General features: G+C 38.3%; 1 protein-coding gene across 6 annotated transcripts in view; it reads right to left on the bottom strand.

Moving 5' to 3' along the window:
* Window positions 1-18,798, bottom strand: part of PIP5K1B (phosphatidylinositol-4-phosphate 5-kinase type 1 beta) — a 122,685-nt gene that overhangs the window by 85,978 nt on the left and 17,909 nt on the right. The window contains exons 1-2 of one of the 6 annotated variants that reach the window (XM_040580244.1): window positions 898-2,616; window positions 303-429 (exon numbers count right to left, since the gene is read on the bottom strand). The exons of 1 other annotated variant lie outside the window; for it this stretch is intronic. The gene's annotated coding sequence lies outside the window, so the exon portion shown is untranslated. Of the gene's footprint in view, window positions 1-302; window positions 2,621-8,517; window positions 8,569-18,798 lie in introns of those variants that run through there. 4 more of the 6 variants (XM_040580245.1, XM_040580247.1, XM_040580248.1 and 1 more) reach the window with 4 other exon arrangements.

The following is an 18,798-nucleotide window of genomic DNA, read 5'->3' as shown; positions in this document are numbered from 1 at the left end:
TAAATTCACACATTTAATATTAATTAATACTGATCCATGCTTGTAACTCTATCAGTACATGAACACAGACATCAAGAACGGTTAAAACAACTTTTGTAGGAAAATAAATGTAATTTTAATCACTAGCAGGAGGAAGACTATTTAATCAAATGATCTCTGGGTAAAACCACCAAAACTCCCTTGTTCTCCACACACCCCAAGACTATTAGTATAATAAGATGTTCTACTACTCCCCAAACTTCCTAAAATATGATCATACTTACTCAGCAAAAGCCAAATATGAATGCAACATTGGAACTTACTTTCCACAAGAAGTTAGCTGAAGAAAACACTCATGCCAGACATGGAAGAAAACCCTCTTTGTTCCCAGCACAGTCAGACAAATTATTCAAGAACACTTCATTCATGTGAAAATACACCCCTGTAATACTGCCAAGGATAGGAAAACAGACAATGAGACCCCAAGTTCAATAACCACCAAGTACAAAAACTCATACAACATGAAGCAAGTAAATTTTTCCTATCTATTCCAGTTTTTTTCATTCCTAGTAGCATCTAGAATAGAAGTATTGCAGTTACAAAGCTCTAACTTAACTGGGGTCGTGTTAAACACCTCTCAGTATCTTTGCTGTGACAACCATCTCCTATTGCATGCTAATAATTTTTTGCAATGTAAATATTACTTCATGTATTTTCTCCTTGCTCTGCATCTACCAAAATGGTACGGAGTGACTTCTCATATGCTTTATGTCATGCACAGCAAGAGGTACTGTCTCAGTTCTGCTGAGGTTTAACAGTGCAAATACAGGTCACAACTTAAAGAATCTTGGACCCGCTTCCAGGTTAAGCTACAACTATTTATCCGCCATAACTAAAGCATTAGTTCTCTGCACGTACCTGAAAAAGGGCAGACTCACAATAAAGTAAGACTGGGGGAGGGTGGGGAGGGTGGTAGAGGAGGAAAAGATTTAGTCTCAGAAATAATGTAGGTATTCAGTGAAAGACTGGGCCATAAAGATCTCCTGTTTAGCTTCTTAGATGCCACATATCCTACCTGATGACAGAAAAGAAACACTAAAGTCCAGCAGAAATTTAAAAATTATTTTTCCCAAATGCTCTTGAAAAGTCAACATTTTGGCCATAAGTCTTATTCATAGCAAAAGCTAGCATGACATGTTCAGTTACTGAGACAGAAGTCTACAGCCTTTAAATCCAGCTTTCTGCTCAGACCACCTCCTTGTCCTAAATGCAGACCTGGAAGAATCACACCTAGTCAATACATGCTTCAACATTTGAACAGAAAAATCTATGGTTTATAGTGTATTTTCTCACACTGGAATTGTTGAATCATATACTTATCTAACACCAACTGCAATTTCCGTGATTTTGGGGAAAAAGTGCCATATGCATCTTCCCCTAAAGCCACAGGGGCACATTTTTTATTTCTCTGCATAGCCAGAAGCCTGCCACGACAGCACTGCCCTGCCCACCATGCAGCCAGGGTTCTGAGAACTCAGGTGACACAACAGCAAGTGCAAGCCTCCTACCCAGGTTCTCTTTTTTGTTCTAAAATTATTAATTGCATTTTCCTTATATAGCAAAAAATCACTTTTTTACTGACAGCATAAGGCACTCATTTTGCCAGATTATAAGTAACTATCTGTTTTTACACAATCTTAATTGCTTAGGCCCAGCTCCCAGAAACAGGTACTGATACTAACATTTGAAAGGCCTTTCAGCCCAATTTCAAGTGAAGTTCAATGAAAGGTGACATCCATGACAAATGCGGTCATCAGCTTCCTACAGGCCTCACACATTAATTTATCCAACCAAAAATTAGTTCTGCCTTCTTTCCATTGTCAAAAAAACATTATTTGTTTGAAGAATGCACTTCTTCGCATCTTTACATCATTTTCTTCCATAAACAATTTTTTTAAAGCACTAATAAAAACATGCTAGTTAGGAATCACATTCCAAATACAACCCATGTAGCTTCCTATTACAACTGCTGCCTTGTCCTGGCTGATAGTTAAAATTTACATTTTTTTCCCCAAGCTTTTGTGACAGACATCTCGCCAGGCATACTGCTGCAGGTTTCTACAGTACATTCAGAAAGAGAAACCTAATTTGAAAGAAAATGTATTGCTACCTTTTCACCTGGCATAATCTAACACATTTTAAATATGAGTGGAAAAAAAAAAAAGCCAAACCAAGAAAAGGAAAACAAAATTCCACAAAATTTTCCAGTGGGCACAGGGATAATTCTAGAAATTAAAGAACAGAAGAAGACTTATGCCTGTTTAAGACCAATAATAAATAAATAGAACAGATTCTTTGGTGCACATTTTTCATCTTTAACAATCTGAAACACACAACTGGGTTTTCAGGAAACATTCTGTGATTATTATTTTTTTTTAGTTCATTGGTTTTTTGGGTTTTGTTTGGTTGGGTTTTTGTGAATGCACTGGGATGGAAAACACAATTTTGGAATTAATCTGGAAATTTCATTCTCAATACTTCTATGCATTTCAGATAACCTATTTATTAGGGAGAGCCACTTTCTACTAATCCTTACACAGTTCTCTTTCTCCAGGAAGACACAAAACCCCCAGAATGGGGCAGCTAACCCCTCAGAAAAGCACACACAATCGCATACTAAGTTCATACCAAGGATATTAACTCAGCACCAGACAAAAAAATTGAGATGATCAAATTAATAATTTTACCTGGTTTAAGTAACTGGAAGTTTTCAACACAAGACTGCATTCTTGATGATGGCAGTTTCTCAGCACAACATGTGAAGAAGTTGCCAGGCATTTCTTATTCTATAAACAGCATTTATAATTCATTCCAATAAAAACAGTCATCAAGTTAAATTCCTTGGTAGCCTTGTCACTCTTCTGTTACAACTTTAAAGCAGCATCTTTTAATACAACTATAAAATCACACCCATTTCATTTACTGCAAAACTCACTTCTACTGGTAAGATTTGGCCAGCCATACTTTTCCTTGTGGTAGCTGTGAAAGTAGCTTGACAAATCAGTTCCTCAGTTTACTAAAAGGACTTGCAGATCTATACAGCGACATGCTTCCACCAAACCATGTGAGGGGCAGTCACACACTGCCAGATTTCAGCTCCAGTGTGATACTGGAAATCTTTGTTACACAGTGATGCTGGAAAGGAATAAACTTTTAAACCAAAAATGCTTCACAGCAGAAGAAATCCATCAACACATATTCATTAATGAAAAACTACTCTCTATGGCAGGGGTCCTCAAACTTTTTAACCGGGGGGCCGGCGCGCGGATGCAGTGGCAGGCAGCCATCTGCAGCTGCTTGGTTTCCCCCCCCCAACCCCGGCGGGGGAGGCCGGATTGAGGACCCCGGGGGGGCCGGATTGAGGACCCCTGGGGGGGGGCGGATCTGGCCTGCGGGACATAGTTTGAGGACCCTTGCTCGAAGTACTTGTCTTGTAATCCACCTCATCACCCTGAGTGCCCCAAAAGCACTCATGGTATTCTTGGCGCTATGGGACAGCAGCTCCAAGTTCAAAAGACACTAATAAAGAACTCCTCTACTTCCCTGGGTTGATCAAGACTTGAGCTCACGTATTCTTAGGCACTGAACAAATTTCTCTCCTAGATGATGCATTCATAAAGTCTCCCCACTGTCTGGATCCTCTGCCACCTCACATAATACATACATCAGGACTGTTTTTTCCAATTAAATATCTGTCTTTTCTCCATGAAACCTGCTGGTACTCTGGACCACTGACAAATTTAGTTGACAAATTTAGGTCAAGCAAAACTAACAAACACTTTCCCTTTCCCTCTCAAGTAGAACTTGAACATTAGGATTATTTATAAGATTATTTGCAAAGGAAAGGGCTCAGGACAAACAAAACATCCTCCAACACACATACAGATTGCTTACATACATCTTGTTTCCATAGGAAGTCAAGTTAAAAATACCAGCATACTCCTGGGTGTCCCTGAGAACAGAAACTAAAGAAGGGACCTCAGACGCTTTTTTTGGGTTGCACTATTTTCAGAAGGCTCAGGAGGCAGCTAAAATGTTAACATCAGGTGAAAAGTGTGACCCGAATTGTTTTTATTACATTTTAGCTACTTTACAGAGTTTTTCTTTATCCTTTAAAACAATGCTGACTATAATTTTCATGATTTAATTGCCTTCATTCTGAGGTGACTAGACAATGCAGAGTGGTGTTTAAGAACCTGAAAGCATTGCCAGGCAGTGTGCCAATAAGCAGATGTAAACAACTCAAAAGCAGCATAATTTGGTGTATCACAGAGCAAGAAAAGAGCCAAAACATGAAACATCTTACAGCTTTCTCAACAGTCATCACAAGCTACCCCCTTCTCCAAAAATTTTATAACCTTAATGTCAGTGAACGTTCTTTGTATATGATTGTCTGGACAGTTATGTAGCCCTCAAACAAAAACTGAGGTAATGTATGTGGCCGTTTAGTTTAAGAAAATACATGAAGAGTTCCGCTATCTATTTTTCTTTTTTCTCCTCCCTTATTTTTAGTATTTTTTAAAAAATAATATCCCAGACACTAGTCTGTGGAATGGATTCACTGTAGCAAAAGTAGTGTAGTCATCTAAAATGGAACATACCTCTATCTCATATCTGAAACATCCAAGGAGTAAAAGCTAGTACATAATTTTAAACCAATATATCCTGAGAATGAAGTCAATGTTTACATATTGCACTGCACTGGAAATTCATTAGAAATTCTGAAAAAGCTTCAAATCTGAAAAGCTGTTTTTTCCTCCGTGAGTTTTCAAATTCAGAACTTCAATGTGAGTCTTCAATCTGCCTGATTCCTGTAATGCCCATTAGTGTATTTAACGTCTGCTGACAACCGCCATGGCTCCTGCTCTTCCCAGAAGCACTGAAGGATCTCCTATGTCTTTCCAGACACCAGCTGTGAAAGCAGAGCAAACTTCCTACTGCTTTGTAGATACCACTGATGTATCATGCTAAACAAATACAACCCCAAAACGAAAAAGAAACCACAAAACACTAGCTTTTCTGCCTGACAGTAAAAATGAAAAAGAAAAAAAAAGTATGATTTTTAAAGGAGAGTGGGAAAGGAGTGAAGAAAAGAAGAATGGTTAGATCTTTTTGGCACATTCCCCTCTACCCCCAACTGATTATGGGGGGTTTTAAGAGTAATTGAAAGTCAAACCTTCTGGGTGAAAATTGTGATAGAACTGTTGTTGAATTAATGAAAATTGGAAGAGGCTGGTCTTGCTAATTAATGCTAAGAAGCACAGTTTCAGAGTGAACTGCTGCACCAAGCTAAAAAAAGCAGATCAGAAACTGTATAGCCTGTGATGCCCAGCAAAAAAGCCAAGCTATTCCCCAGACAACCCTGGTCATGTTGTCCAGTTTCAGGCCCCAATTAGTCTACAAATCTGATTATTATTTTTATTTTGCCTCAGAAATAACAAGGAGATAGAGATCACAAGTAGTATGCAAAGTGATGAAATTCACATCTAAAGCAAAACAAGAAAAATTTCCTCCTTCTCATGGTCTTCATGGTAACATCAGGACAGCACAAAGGCTACAGAGAAAGCAGTGATCAAAAAGCATCACAAAACTGCCATTCATACTGTTCACCTAGTCTAACTCATCTCAGCTGTTCACACCACCTTGATTTACCTAACTTAACACACATTAGTTTCAGCACCCTGCCAGGTCTTTTAGCCTCTCAGTAACTAACCCAAGTACAATGCTAAGATTCTGATACTGTTTGATTCCTACAGTGATCCCCATTTCCAGGAATATGGCACAACATTTGAATTTCTTTTTTAAAAAGTGGTAATAGGAGTACCAATTTATTTGTTTTAGTTTGCAATCTGAATTTAAAAAGTAATTTATCAGTGTTATTTATATTTTAAAATTATGTAAGTTTATACTGAGATGCTTTCTTTTTCTACAAGAAGCATCAAATCATCTCTCCTCCTCCCTCAGCTTTCAGGAAAAAAAACCCCAACAAATAAAAAGGGAGAACTTCAGCAAATACCACCTCCATCAAAGTTTACAAATACTCAGAATACAGTTTGTTTACCTGGGAGATTTAACAGCTTACAAGAGCCCTGCCCTCTTCCATTTAAAGCAATAATCCTAGTGCATTAACCTCTTCTCTGAGACAAAACAGTAATATCCAGAGTCACAAAACCAGCCACAATAGCACAAGCTATAGCTACATATCCTCTGTAACAAATTATATTTTGTTTTCAAAATAATCTGCTGTGATTTTTCAGATGAAAACTTGCTTACAACAATGGAAATAAAACTGCAAATTTATTAAAGGAATCAGTTTAAAAGTCATCGGAAACACAGCATGCTGTGCTCCTCCAGTAAGACATACCCCTTTCCATTTGTAACCTGTATTTATTAAATGCTGAATCTCACAGGTAAGTTGAAAGCCCTCTACGAAAAAGCAGGTGGGTTTTTTTCCCCTCCATGAATTTCCAAATTCAGAGCTTCATTCTGAGATTCTTCAAACTATCTTACTCTACTGCCTATTAGCCTATTTAACCTCGACTGCCAACTGCTGTGTCTTCTGCTCTTCCCAGAAGCACTGAAGAATCTCTAACATCTTTCCAAACACCAAATGTAAAAGCAGAGCAAGTCTTTGACTGCACATAAGATTATGTCCATGTATTAAGAACCATGGGACTTTTCCAAATCACTGATCCCAGACCAGCAGTCAGAAAGAACATTTGATCCCTGACATAATTGATGTCATATGGTGTATTTTGCAGAAACTGCTAACAAGCCCTCCTTTTACAAAGTGAAAAGGCCTCATTAATTTCTCATTATTTTGTAACAGCCCGGAAGCATAGGAAGTAGAAAGCTGTATTTGTACATAGTCAAAGACAACTTCCGAATTGCTACTTATGCTTTCGTAACTGAGATTTCACGTGCCAATATCAGTAGCTTTTTTAGAAGACTAATAATCCTTCTATAAAGCAAACTAAGTAAAAAGTTAGTAAGAATTGTCAAGATGGAATTTTATTTGAACGAAGTGAAAGAAGGAAACATCTGCACACAACTGTATGCAACAGAAGAAAATAGAGGTTACGGTAGTATCACAGCAAAGGGCACAGGCAGAATATATTACAGAGTCCAGAAACAGAGCTCTGCTCCCTTACTTAGGACCATTTCCATATCACTGCACTTTGAGATAACACCATCACAAAATGCATGCTGTCCAACAAAATACTGCAGGCTGTTGGGACAAATGGTTGATTGAGAAAGAAAAAAGCACAGAGGGAAAATTCTTCTACATTTGCCTTTGACAGTATATGCAAAATGAACGACAGGGATCACATAACATGGTGGTGATGATCTTTGGAAAGAAAGTGAGGCAAGCTGCAGTGCTCGTAAAATTGGTAGGTTAAGATCCAAGGGGAATGAAATCTCATACAAGGGGAAAAAGAAGTCAGTGGAAGCATTACTTACTTTCTAAAGGAATAACACAGAGGTACAAAATACCCCACCTTGCTGGGAGGGAAATACATACAAAAGAGGAATTTGGTCAAGCCAACAACTTTGGTTATCTGAAATTCCAGAAAGAATCATTCAAAAACATGGGAAATGGGTCAAATGGATAAGGTATAAAAAGCACAGAGTGAACACACAAGATTAAAAGCAGAAAAACACAGAACAAATTACCACGGTGAGAAACGTGTATGAAACAACAAGAGCTTCACAACAGTTGCAATGCTCTGTTTTGAGACCTGTTGCAACGGAGGGAAGACACAGTCACTCAATATGAGTGATCAGCAGACTTTGTTTATTGTCTCTTACAGTCACCTTTTATGCCTTGTTATAATTAGCTCATACATATTACAAAAGTTAAGCTCATTATTGGTTAGTTGCCTAAATACCAAGCCCGCCCCTAGTTTCTCTTCTGTAGTTATCTGTTCCCACCTGCAACATTCTTTTCCCACCAAAATCTTCCTGTTATTGTGTAACAAGGACAGCCAAAGACAGTGTATTTTGCTTTACTTCAGATAAGCTGAGAGCGATGTGCATTTTTGTCCAGCCAGCCGGACTATGTCTATGTGACCCTTTTCAGCCAGCCAGTTATCCACAGAGACCTTTGCCTTTTCTCTATGCATCCACCTTTTTCCACCTCAACAAAAGGTCAGCCATACTATATTATTCTTCATGAACGGATATGCAAACATAGCTTTACAACAGAAGCACATAATGAAGAAAGATGATAGAAATTATTTGCTTAAAGGAACATTCTAAATGAAGACTTGGTTGGTCCAATTTTAAATAAATTGGACAACACACAAAACCTGTGGTTAAAATAATTCACATGCCATGAAAACAGCATAATTTGCTCACCAGTTCTCCACAGGCAACTTGCAAGTGAAACACGACTGTGAGTTATTCAGCCCATTAGCATATTAGCAAGTAATCAATCACAACAATGTCTGCAGAAGGATATGCTGTGGTAACACTGACCTCAGTGCTGGAGTGGACTACTATGATCTTCAAGTCTTCTATGCTTTCTGACCCTGGGCTCTGTAAATATAAATTTTGTACATACAGCTTTTACTGAATGCAAACTAAGTTAAGCTTTTCAGCAACCAGGTTATTGAAGAAATTCAAGTCTTTAAAATACCATTTTTGTCTCCATTTGAGGGCCCTTCCATACAGCTACAGAAAGATAGCTGAAGAACGGAAGAGACTACCTTGGACGATGTGATAGGTCATATTAGAGATTTTTTTGACAGATCAGACAACTGTTTTAAAAGTAGCTTGTACCATCTTGAAAGAAGGAAAAGGTCTGGGTACCCTGTCATGATTCCTCCTGGTTTCCATAGTATCACTATATACCACTCAGGTGTATATCTGCATCAGTTTCCATTGATCCAAGCTGGTGCTGCTATGGTCCTGTCTTCCAAGCACGTATTTGGTAGCATCCTTATTATGGCACCAGTGCTCCTCAGGCCCCAGGAGAACTCACCTAGACAAACTAAAAAAAAGTAACCTACCAAAGAATATTAATCATAATGCGACTCTTTACAATGGCAAGCACAGCTTTTACATGGACTCCCCTGAAATCAAGAAGAAACTTGGAAGGGGATGATGAAGGTGATGCAATATGTCAGACTGTTGGCCCATGTTGAATGACAGATCGACTGTCTCAGCTGTTTCACTCGCTCACATACTTTTGCATAACCTCAGAGTTGCAAGCCCACTTGTGACAGACAAAACCAGGACACAAGACAGAGAGATGGAAAGAAGTGTGAGCAGCAGTGCGCCATGGGCAGGGCAACAGCAACAGGACTAATTAGCTTGGGGCATGTATCTGCAGGAACACGTGGCTAAGGTTAGGTTCCCAGATGTATATTTAAACACCAGCTTGATTCTCAGGTGCTAGCTTGTGTGAAAAATACAGTCACTCAAGAATGGATATAGAAGACTGATGTAAGCACCAAATCTGAAAACTATCTAAATTCAGATGAGAGACACTAAGTTATTGCACTGAATAATATAATCTATTATGACTAATAAAAAGACCCATTACTATTTTCCTTCAGAAAGATGTAACTGCAATCAGGACAATTTGTCCTTGGATGTTTTCAACTTAATTTTAGTTAGATATTTATAGAAAGCTCATTTTATTCTTGAAAACTATTGTAAACACCTCCCTTGCACCGTTCTCAGCACAGAACAACTCCTGTATCACAAAAATTCCTTTGATTAGGTTAAGAACTCGGAACACAGCAAAAGTTCCTTGGAGACCTTTCCTCAATCACTTGCAAAGCTATAGAAAGGGAGACCATAATCCCATTTTATGAAAAATGCTAAAAAGCACAAAAATTGGAGTTGTCTTGGTTTAAATGAGCTTTCCAATGTGTTTCTTTTTAAACGAGAGAAGAAGCTTCAAGGGAGGAAAAAAATATTTCAGAAGTTGCGTCAGACAAGAGTAGTTAAAAAAATAGGAATAATACAATAAAATTAAATTCTGAAACCAATGAAGGAAAGAACTGCTCAATATGTAAAGAAATAGCTGCTATTTGTCATATCTGCTACCTTGTTGTCATCAAACTGAGACAGACATTTAATGGCACTAGAGTAGAACTGCACCACTAAGCACACCAAAAGAAATGACATTATTTTTTAAAAGGTATTCCATTCACTGAGCATGTGGCTGCTTAGTGTAAAAGTTACTACTGCTCTTATACGAAAACATGTATTTTTGTTCTCCAAGTCAGTCTTCAATGGGCAGACCAGAATGAGCAACTGACTACATTTTTGCCTGACAGTGTGCTGAATTTGGAACTCATCTGAAATTATGACTATACTTGTAGTGTACTTTAAGAAACAAAACCACATCAGCATACACACCTATCCTACCTGACATTAAGGAACATGAGGTATATCTTGGGAAGAAATATGTATGCCTGTTCTAAGGTATGGAAACCTAGCCACAGAATTTTTGAATGGAGATACAAACTTTTTCAAATAAACATTTTAAGGTAGTTATTTACAGCCAAATGATATAAGCAAATTATTTTCCAACTTTCACTTGCCAAACCAAATTGAAAAACTTGTCCCTGAACATTTTTGGCAGCAAGAAATTAAAATAAAGTCATCACTAAATATTTTTCCCAGTTTGGAAACACTCCATTATTTTTTAGATATGGTTTATACTCCACATTAGTTGCATCAATACGAACATTCTTGTATAAAAAATGCAAGTTCAAAACCAATGTAAGCACCATCACAGTCTTCCTCCCCAGGCAGTTCTCTGCAAATGGATGGCTGGGTTTTTTTTTAAATAACCTAGCTGGAAATATGGGCAAAATCAACATCTTAAGCAGCTATCACGATAAGCAAATCTACACCTAAATTAGCTTTTTTTTAAAAAAAAAAAAAAAGATAGTGAACACAATCAGAATGGGACTTAAAAAGGAGACAGCTCTCCACCCGCAACAGAAGCACACAGTGGGTGAGCACTTTGTAGCACAACCATACACAGCCTGACACCACTGAATTTTAAAGACAGACCAGAACCTGTCAGCTCTTCCAAGGAAAATGAATCCGAGTTTTCCCACAAATGAAAGAGGTTTCTGAATTCTTGAGATGCCTGAGTACGAATCTCCTTTCTTCACACAGAAGCCTTCTGAAACATAATCTGCACCTCTCAATGCATCATTATAACTGGGTTAGAAGCATCATTATGACTAGGGTAGAAAAGGCATACAGTATTATCTGTAAGTCAGTTAATGGCCCACACCATGGATTACAAAAGGTAAAAATACAGCTTTCAGCATGTAGAAAGTAAAAAAAAACCATTACTCTCACTCTTTGCCTAACACATACTGTTTTATGAATCATTAACTAGAAAGAGAACAAAATTCCAACAAGATAATATATAGTCACTGCCTGTATGGCTATGAACATTATAAAGTTTCCATAAGCTAAAGCAGAAAAAAACTCCACAACTGAATCAATACATTCTCACAGAAACAGCGTTCTTATGATTTAGAATACACTGGGCGATATTCCACTTTATGATATGCCTCACCTGGCATTAATCAGCTGGAAAGTCTGACTAAACAGATTAAATACCTTTTTATAATTTCAGCGTATGATTTTACCAGTTACTGGGTTGCTGGTTTTTTTAGTCCAAGGTGACATAAATCAATATGCTAAATGGCACATATGTTTAAATGTATTTTATGGAAAATTTCCTTTCAATAGTTGCTGTTAGCAGTGTGCACTCACTGGTCCCTGAGCCTCTCAGTTCTGTGTCTTGCTCCGAGGAGTAAGGAGTCTGATGATTAGGTAGGTAAGAGAAAAGGGATACTCATTACTATTTTGGACTAGCTAGCCATGCTTTTACTTTATGGTAAATAAAGAGACTGGTCTTCAGTTTTGCTTGCAATACAATACCATTGTAAGAAGACTGAACAGCAGCCCTGCACTAGTTACTGATAACATACTACCACAAACAAAGGGCAAGAAAAGAGCGAGACAAATAAAAGCCAGCCAGACTACACTGCATGCCTCATCATTCTAGCAGCAACAATGGCCACAGGACAGACAGATGGCCCCTTCGTTGCTGAAGCAGGTGCAGCAGAAGGTCACAAAAATGGTGATGCAAATGGTTTTCTTGCAGAGCACTGTATTATCACAATGCTTGTAAGAGGCCATTAGTTTAAGAAGCGGATTAGGAGATCAGCTAAATCTTTACTGAGGTGCTCTGTCTGTTGTGTTTGTGGTGTGCAAGTTAGTGTATGCACACGTAAGAATAACAGAGAGGAAGGCCAGACACTGCAAGATGCTTCACAAGCCCAGACCGAAGGTACTGTACTACATTAACAAAAGCTGCTGTTAACTAGCAGTGGCTAACACTAATCTGGCATAAAAGCCAGAAAAACTGGACACTATCCATATCACCCTTCGAAGTAAATGGCTTTCAGCAAAAAGCTCTGGTTTGAAGGTGTAGGTCCAAGCTTGCATTTTTGTTCAACAGAATGAAGGAGATGCCAGGGTGATACTAAGTAAAGCCATAACGGACAAAGACACACAGTCTTAACTCAGCAGCTGATGGCAAACCATTCTCCCCTCACAGGGGTAAAGCAGAAGTCCTGCGATGCTTTTTGGTAGATACTTCACTTGGGAGTTTCTCTGAATCATGGAAGTAATAATGAGGTTTTCTAATTAACTAACCCTGAATTACTTGCTCTACCAAACAATTTGCCTGTGTTGGTACACCTGTCTCTGAACAACCTCCTGCATCAATAGGACCCACAGGTCCCAAACTCTGCCAGAGCAGTCTCTGCACAGGTTCAGAAGGATCTCCCTTCCATACCACCAAGTTTAAGGTAGTGTGGATACTCTGCATAACAAAGACAGCTTCCAAGAGCTGACACATATCAAGGTGGGCTCTATAGCAGTATTTCATACCTGCATGGCATGTATCTCCATGAGGGCTGTGCACCCTTTTTTGCTCAGAAAGCAGCAAGGCTATTGAAACTCTGTGTCGCTGGGATAGCCTTCACTTTGCTCATTTCCTTTACTGTGTTTTAGTCCTCACAGCAGGAAGAAAACTAAAACCAGCCAAAAAGCATACTTTCATTTTGAAGACTTCCACACATAGAACAGACAGGAAGGGTGGAAGTGAAAAAAGTGAGCAATTTGGGATGGGGAACAAAGAAAGAAAAGGAAAAAAAAAAAAAGAGAGAAAAATAGGTAAGAAGGGGAGGGAGAAACTCAGCAAGAGATTGCACAATTGAACTGGAAGGAAAAGAGGAATGGGAAGCAACAGCACATCAAGATCAAGGAAGACAAAGCAGAAGGGAAATACATGTTAGGAAATAAACAGACGGGAAAGGCTTTCTGCTTTGATCTATTAAAGACAGGCATTCCGTGCCATTAACTTAGAACAGTCAAAAGGATACTCAGAGAAGGGGAAAAAAATAATAAAAAAATAATCAGCTGATAAAGTTATGTTGTAGGGAAGAAAGCAAAGAAAACAAACTTGATTTTTACCTCCAAGACAACACAAGTATTTTTGTCCCAGCATACAGAAAGGTCAGTTCACGGTGAAGCACCAATACATACATTTATCTTGCAGAAAGGGTTTGAGAAATTGAGTCCTGCACCATTTGCCTGTTGTCAGGCAACTCCTACCTATACAAGATGCCATCAATCCATGGTCAAGATCGAGGAGACGGATCAAAACAAATCAACCAGCCAAACCCAAAGGCAGCACAGCTTAGCTGCAGAGGCAAGCACTGCAGTTTGCCCCCATGCTGCAGAAAAGCTTAAAGAGATCTGCAAAGGACCACTGGAGGAGGGCTGTGCAAACAAACCAGAACAGGTTTGGGCAGAAGCCTGTCATGGGGTCCCAGACCTGAGCAGCTTGCTACAATAGATCACTTTTGCTCACACCAAACTACTGTGAAAAGAAAGGATTGTCCTGCTTTGGCTTCATCACTTTCAGATATTTTCCACAAACTATTACTAGGTGGACCAGAAACTACAGAGAGAAATTTAGCCTTCACATTCAGTGAAAAATTATATATACATACACACACACACACACTTTTTTTCATGTTTTCTTCTACTACTTGGTGCCAACCTGCAGGTGGTGAACCTGTGCGAGACGTGATTTTTGTTAGCCTTAGCTGTGCACATCAGTGTCTAACAATGCAATCCCAAACTCTTAACCAGGATTTTTAGTTGGCACCTCTCGTGACAGGCACATTGCTGTTATGAAAAACAGTTGCAGTTTCAGACAGCCAAAACAGAAAAGAAACAGAGTTCTACACACATCTCTCAAAAACTCTTCACATGCCTATTATCAAGCCTCCTAATCTCTCAGTAGGCAATTGAGTAGCACTGGCTTGAAGACACACTTTAGATATACTTTACATCCTTTTCTGCTGTGATTCTTTTAATTAAGGAAAAAACCAAACCCAACCAACCACCATATATATGTCTCCTTTAGCCACTGCACAGTCCGAGGTATCTCTGTGAGGAATACACCAAGTACAGCAGTATTTGCAGATGGATTAGCCTCAACTGTTACCCATATGCATAATTTTGGCTAAAAGAAAAGCAACCATACAAAGAATTCCAGTACCAGGAAATCAGAGCAACAGGAGGTAATGCTTCAGTTCTATAGCTTAATAACCAGACAAAACCTTTACAAAAGCAAACAAATACACTAAAGAATTCAGCAAGATATTAAACACTACTACCATTGTTCACAGTACGTACTGTCAACAGTGGGAAACACCCTGCTGCACAGTTATTCCAAATACATTCATTCATCTTTAGTAGGAGATGCTGGTAAAGCCAATTTTAAAACCTTGTCAAGCAACCAAGGTTGCATTACTATTTGTGATGACCCTCCAAATGGTGCTTTACCACAAAAAAAAAAAGTCAGAATTGGAATTCTAGGTGCACAACAGTCTGTAGCAGTAAGTAACATTTGCATGCAGAAAAGACTTTTTGCTTGTATATCCGCTGTGCGGGATCATCTGATGGTTACAAAAGGAACCCTTGAGCTAAGGGAAGCAGTCAAAGGAGCAAGATGTGAGCTTGCACTTACTTTACAAAAGTTCCATGTTACACTGTTCTTGCAAACTGAACAAAGACAATGTGTTACAGCTCCTCTCCCAGCTCTGTTATCAGAGGCCAAAATTAGGCTAATGGAGATGAGAAGAAGAAGCACAAAAACCAGAAAAGGCTCAAATTACTGAAGCTACTTCTGCAACCTGTTTTTTGATAACAGAGAGCCTTTACCACAGATGTCTAGGCCTCATGCACTCTTTCTTTTCCTCTGTCATTATACCATGCAAAATAGGTCACAGATTAAAGAGAACAGAGAATGTAAATGTTGTATGTATAGTATTGCTTTTCTTCTAAGTCACGTACAAGTTTAACTATGGGCCCCAAGAGAGAAATACAGGACATCACTTTTGTGATTTACCTGCACTTACATCTCATGGCCATGATTTCAACAAATAGCATTCATGTGTGAATTTTATTATAGTGATTTATAACAATAGGAGCCCACATCTTGTATTTTTGCACAGACCTCAGCCACACTCTGTTGCAAGGCCTGAACACGAGGCACTGTGCTCAACATGCAGTGTCTGAGGCCTCTGTTCCTTGTCCCACAGAAGAGCAGACACCATGCAGAAGCCTCAATCTCTTTCACGGCGCCTCATCCTGGACACAATGATAAAATTCCTAGCTACAGACAGGTCATTCATCAGGCTTGTTCTTGCATGTGCTCACTGAAATCACTAAATGGTGATTTTTCAGAGCGCTGTTTCCTATTCAGCATCTGGACTATCTTTTCATCAACTGATCCACACTCCTGCTAGATAATTAGCTAGCTTAATCTCCAAATACTAATGCTGTCATGATAACTTGAAACACATTTGGTTTTCCCATTATTCAGCTCATTGTTATAAAACTCGTACCAGGAAAACATGTTTGACAGCACAATTTTTTCCCCACCCCCAAAACCCTGTGTCAAATGCAATTTGTTAATATTTTTAAACATGAAGACAGTCCATAAATACATTCTGAGCAGACTTTTTGCAGAACACATCATTTTATCAGTGTTAGATTCGAGATGAGTCCAAGAACTGCCTTTGAAGTTCATTAAATCAACATCATTTCATCTGTATGCTGCAGTAAGTGCTATCCTGTATGAGCAAGCTTCCCCACTACATTCTTACACTCTTTGTCATTGCACACTCCTCCCAATAGTCTCCTCCTATCACTTGGCACCATGCATCATTATTTCTGTAGGCCTGTAGTATTTGCAAAAATGCAATGATATGCCAAGACTAAGTGAATGACAAAAAGTCCACATCCACTACCCTGAGGTGTTTTTCTGGAAAACATTTATAAAATAATTAGGAAGAAGTTTAAGTTCACAAAAGGTGGCTCAAAAGTAAGAGAAGCAGTATTTTTTCTGAAGAAATGTGTCTTCCTTGGTTGCTGCATCACTATAGTCTTAGTAAAATTACTCTGATGCTTAGCTGCTTGCAGAACTAGGCCCTGTTTAAAAAAAAATAAAATGAAGGTATCTATGTCACAAACTGAAAAAAAACCCTCACCTTTACTGCAATAGCTGCAGAAGTATCCACACAGAACAGGAACAGCAAAATGAATCCCAAGGAAACAATGAACAGGAAACCACAAAACATCCCCTCTTGAAATTCTACAGTTCAGAGCAGACTAAAAGGGTATGCTGGAATGCTTCTGTTAGTTCTAAGTATAAAGACAGGCTTGCACGTGAAACTTCCCTTTAATGTGAAATTCTCACATATTATGTCATCAACAACTGCATCTTCAGATGAGAAACAGGCCCATCTCAGGAAAAGAGCCTGTATTTTAGTTAGATAGCCAAGAACTGGAGCCCACAGCACAAAAAGGTAAGCCTTTTTGGAAGTCTGACTGTATTTATGCAAGTAGTCTCTCACATCCCTATTTCCTTTGCATATGCACTTCGTAACACTCCTGCCACTCTCCTTACTCCTCAACTCCAAAAAACAGAAATACAAGCCATACTACTGCAAAGATCAGCTGTATTTGAAAAGTGCCATTACTATTACCTGTTTTGACTCTGCTTTGAAAGAAGCTGGATTGCCAAAATTAAAGTGTGTTCTGAACAATCCAGAATCACTGAATTTGCAGAGGGCACCTGACTTGACCACCTGCACTGTGACTTTAGCAGAATGGTGGTTTCACTCCTTCAGACTCTTAAACTTTTGTATAATAGGGAATGGCTTCAAAAATAGTACCTGAAACTTCCCCCCCCTCCCCCTACTATACATGTATTTGTTAATTCTGTTGGTATGTTTGAGAAAAATTGCCTTATCAGTTTCCCTCTCTTAGTTTGATTTTTCAGATATCCATTTCTGCCTCATTAATTTTTAAGATAGGAGTTTCAGCTGGGTTACCACTTATCATGCCATAGACAAGACCAGCAACAAAGAGCACAGCACACTACCTTTCAAGTTAAAGACTTCAAGATAAATGCTGCATAAGAGGTTTTACTTGTCTATTTACATTAAGTGCTAATGGTCCACAGAAGATCTAATGCATGTTAATGGGTTTTTTCCTAAGTGGAAAAAATCTTGCAGTATATACAGGGTGCAATTTACCTAATTTCCCGTTTCAAGGAATTCTGTAATATTCATGAACTTAAAATCAATCAATCAAAAAAAAGACAGACACAGGTAGCTGAAGATTGCTTCACTGTTCAACTGACATCTGTATTTCTAACAGCTATTTGATGGGACATAAGCATTAATAACTACAATTTTAGGAGATGCTGCTATGTCCCTGTACTCTCCGGAGAGATAACCCACTTAGATTGTATTTCAGAACACATTTTGCTAAACATGTATATTCAATTAAAAATATATTTATTTGATATCTAATTTTATTTGAATATACTTGTATCAAAGTAACTGCAGATACTGGGAACAGGGTGATTTTAAGATTCATTTAGATTCCTTTAAACTTCATTTAGAACTTGGAATGACCTGTAATAAAAATACTAACCTGAAAATTTTGTTCCAGTCAGGAAGATGGGATAGTTATAGCAAGTTTATGGCACCAAAAAAATATTTACATCAAAAAAAAAGGGTAAGAGGACAGGGGCACTGACAGGATTATAAGTGTTCTGGGAGAATCAGGCCTAAACATACAGAGAAAAAGTTATCTAGTTTCCTTTACACTAAAAAGCACTGTTACAATACCAAGTAGTAGCCAATTATAGGCTGCCTTGAACAGTAGAATATTCACATTTCATCAAGATGCCCATTAAAAGAAAAGAAAGATGTGAATTTTGAAGTTGTGAACTTTCCATGGGCCTCTGTTATTTTCCACTCCATAATATATCACCATTGTTGGTAAATACACATCTCAATTTTGTTTCATTAGTTATTAAGAACACAATAAAGTATTATCAATTCAGTGTCATCGAGTCTTACAGAATTCAGACGTCATCATTCTTCGTAAAAGTTACTTTTATTATATATCTTTATGTATACCTAAGCAAAACTAGCATTTATTCTTACATATATAATGCCCCTCTTCACCCTCAATTTAGGGCATATATAGTGAAAGCCCAATATCTTTCACATCTAACACAAGAGCCAGGCTACAGGGATCTCTTTAAATGACATCTCAAGAAAGTATGTTATACAAACTCAAGAGGCTAAGGAAAACATGAAGAAAGAAAAAGAAAAA

The sequence above is a fragment of the Falco naumanni genome, chromosome Z, assembly GCF_017639655.2.
Source record: "Falco naumanni isolate bFalNau1 chromosome Z, bFalNau1.pat, whole genome shotgun sequence".
Lineage (NCBI taxonomy): Eukaryota > Metazoa > Chordata > Aves > Falconiformes > Falconidae > Falco > Falco naumanni.
The sequence above is the reverse complement of the archived record's forward strand: the minus strand, read 5'-3'. Positions and strand labels throughout refer to the sequence as shown.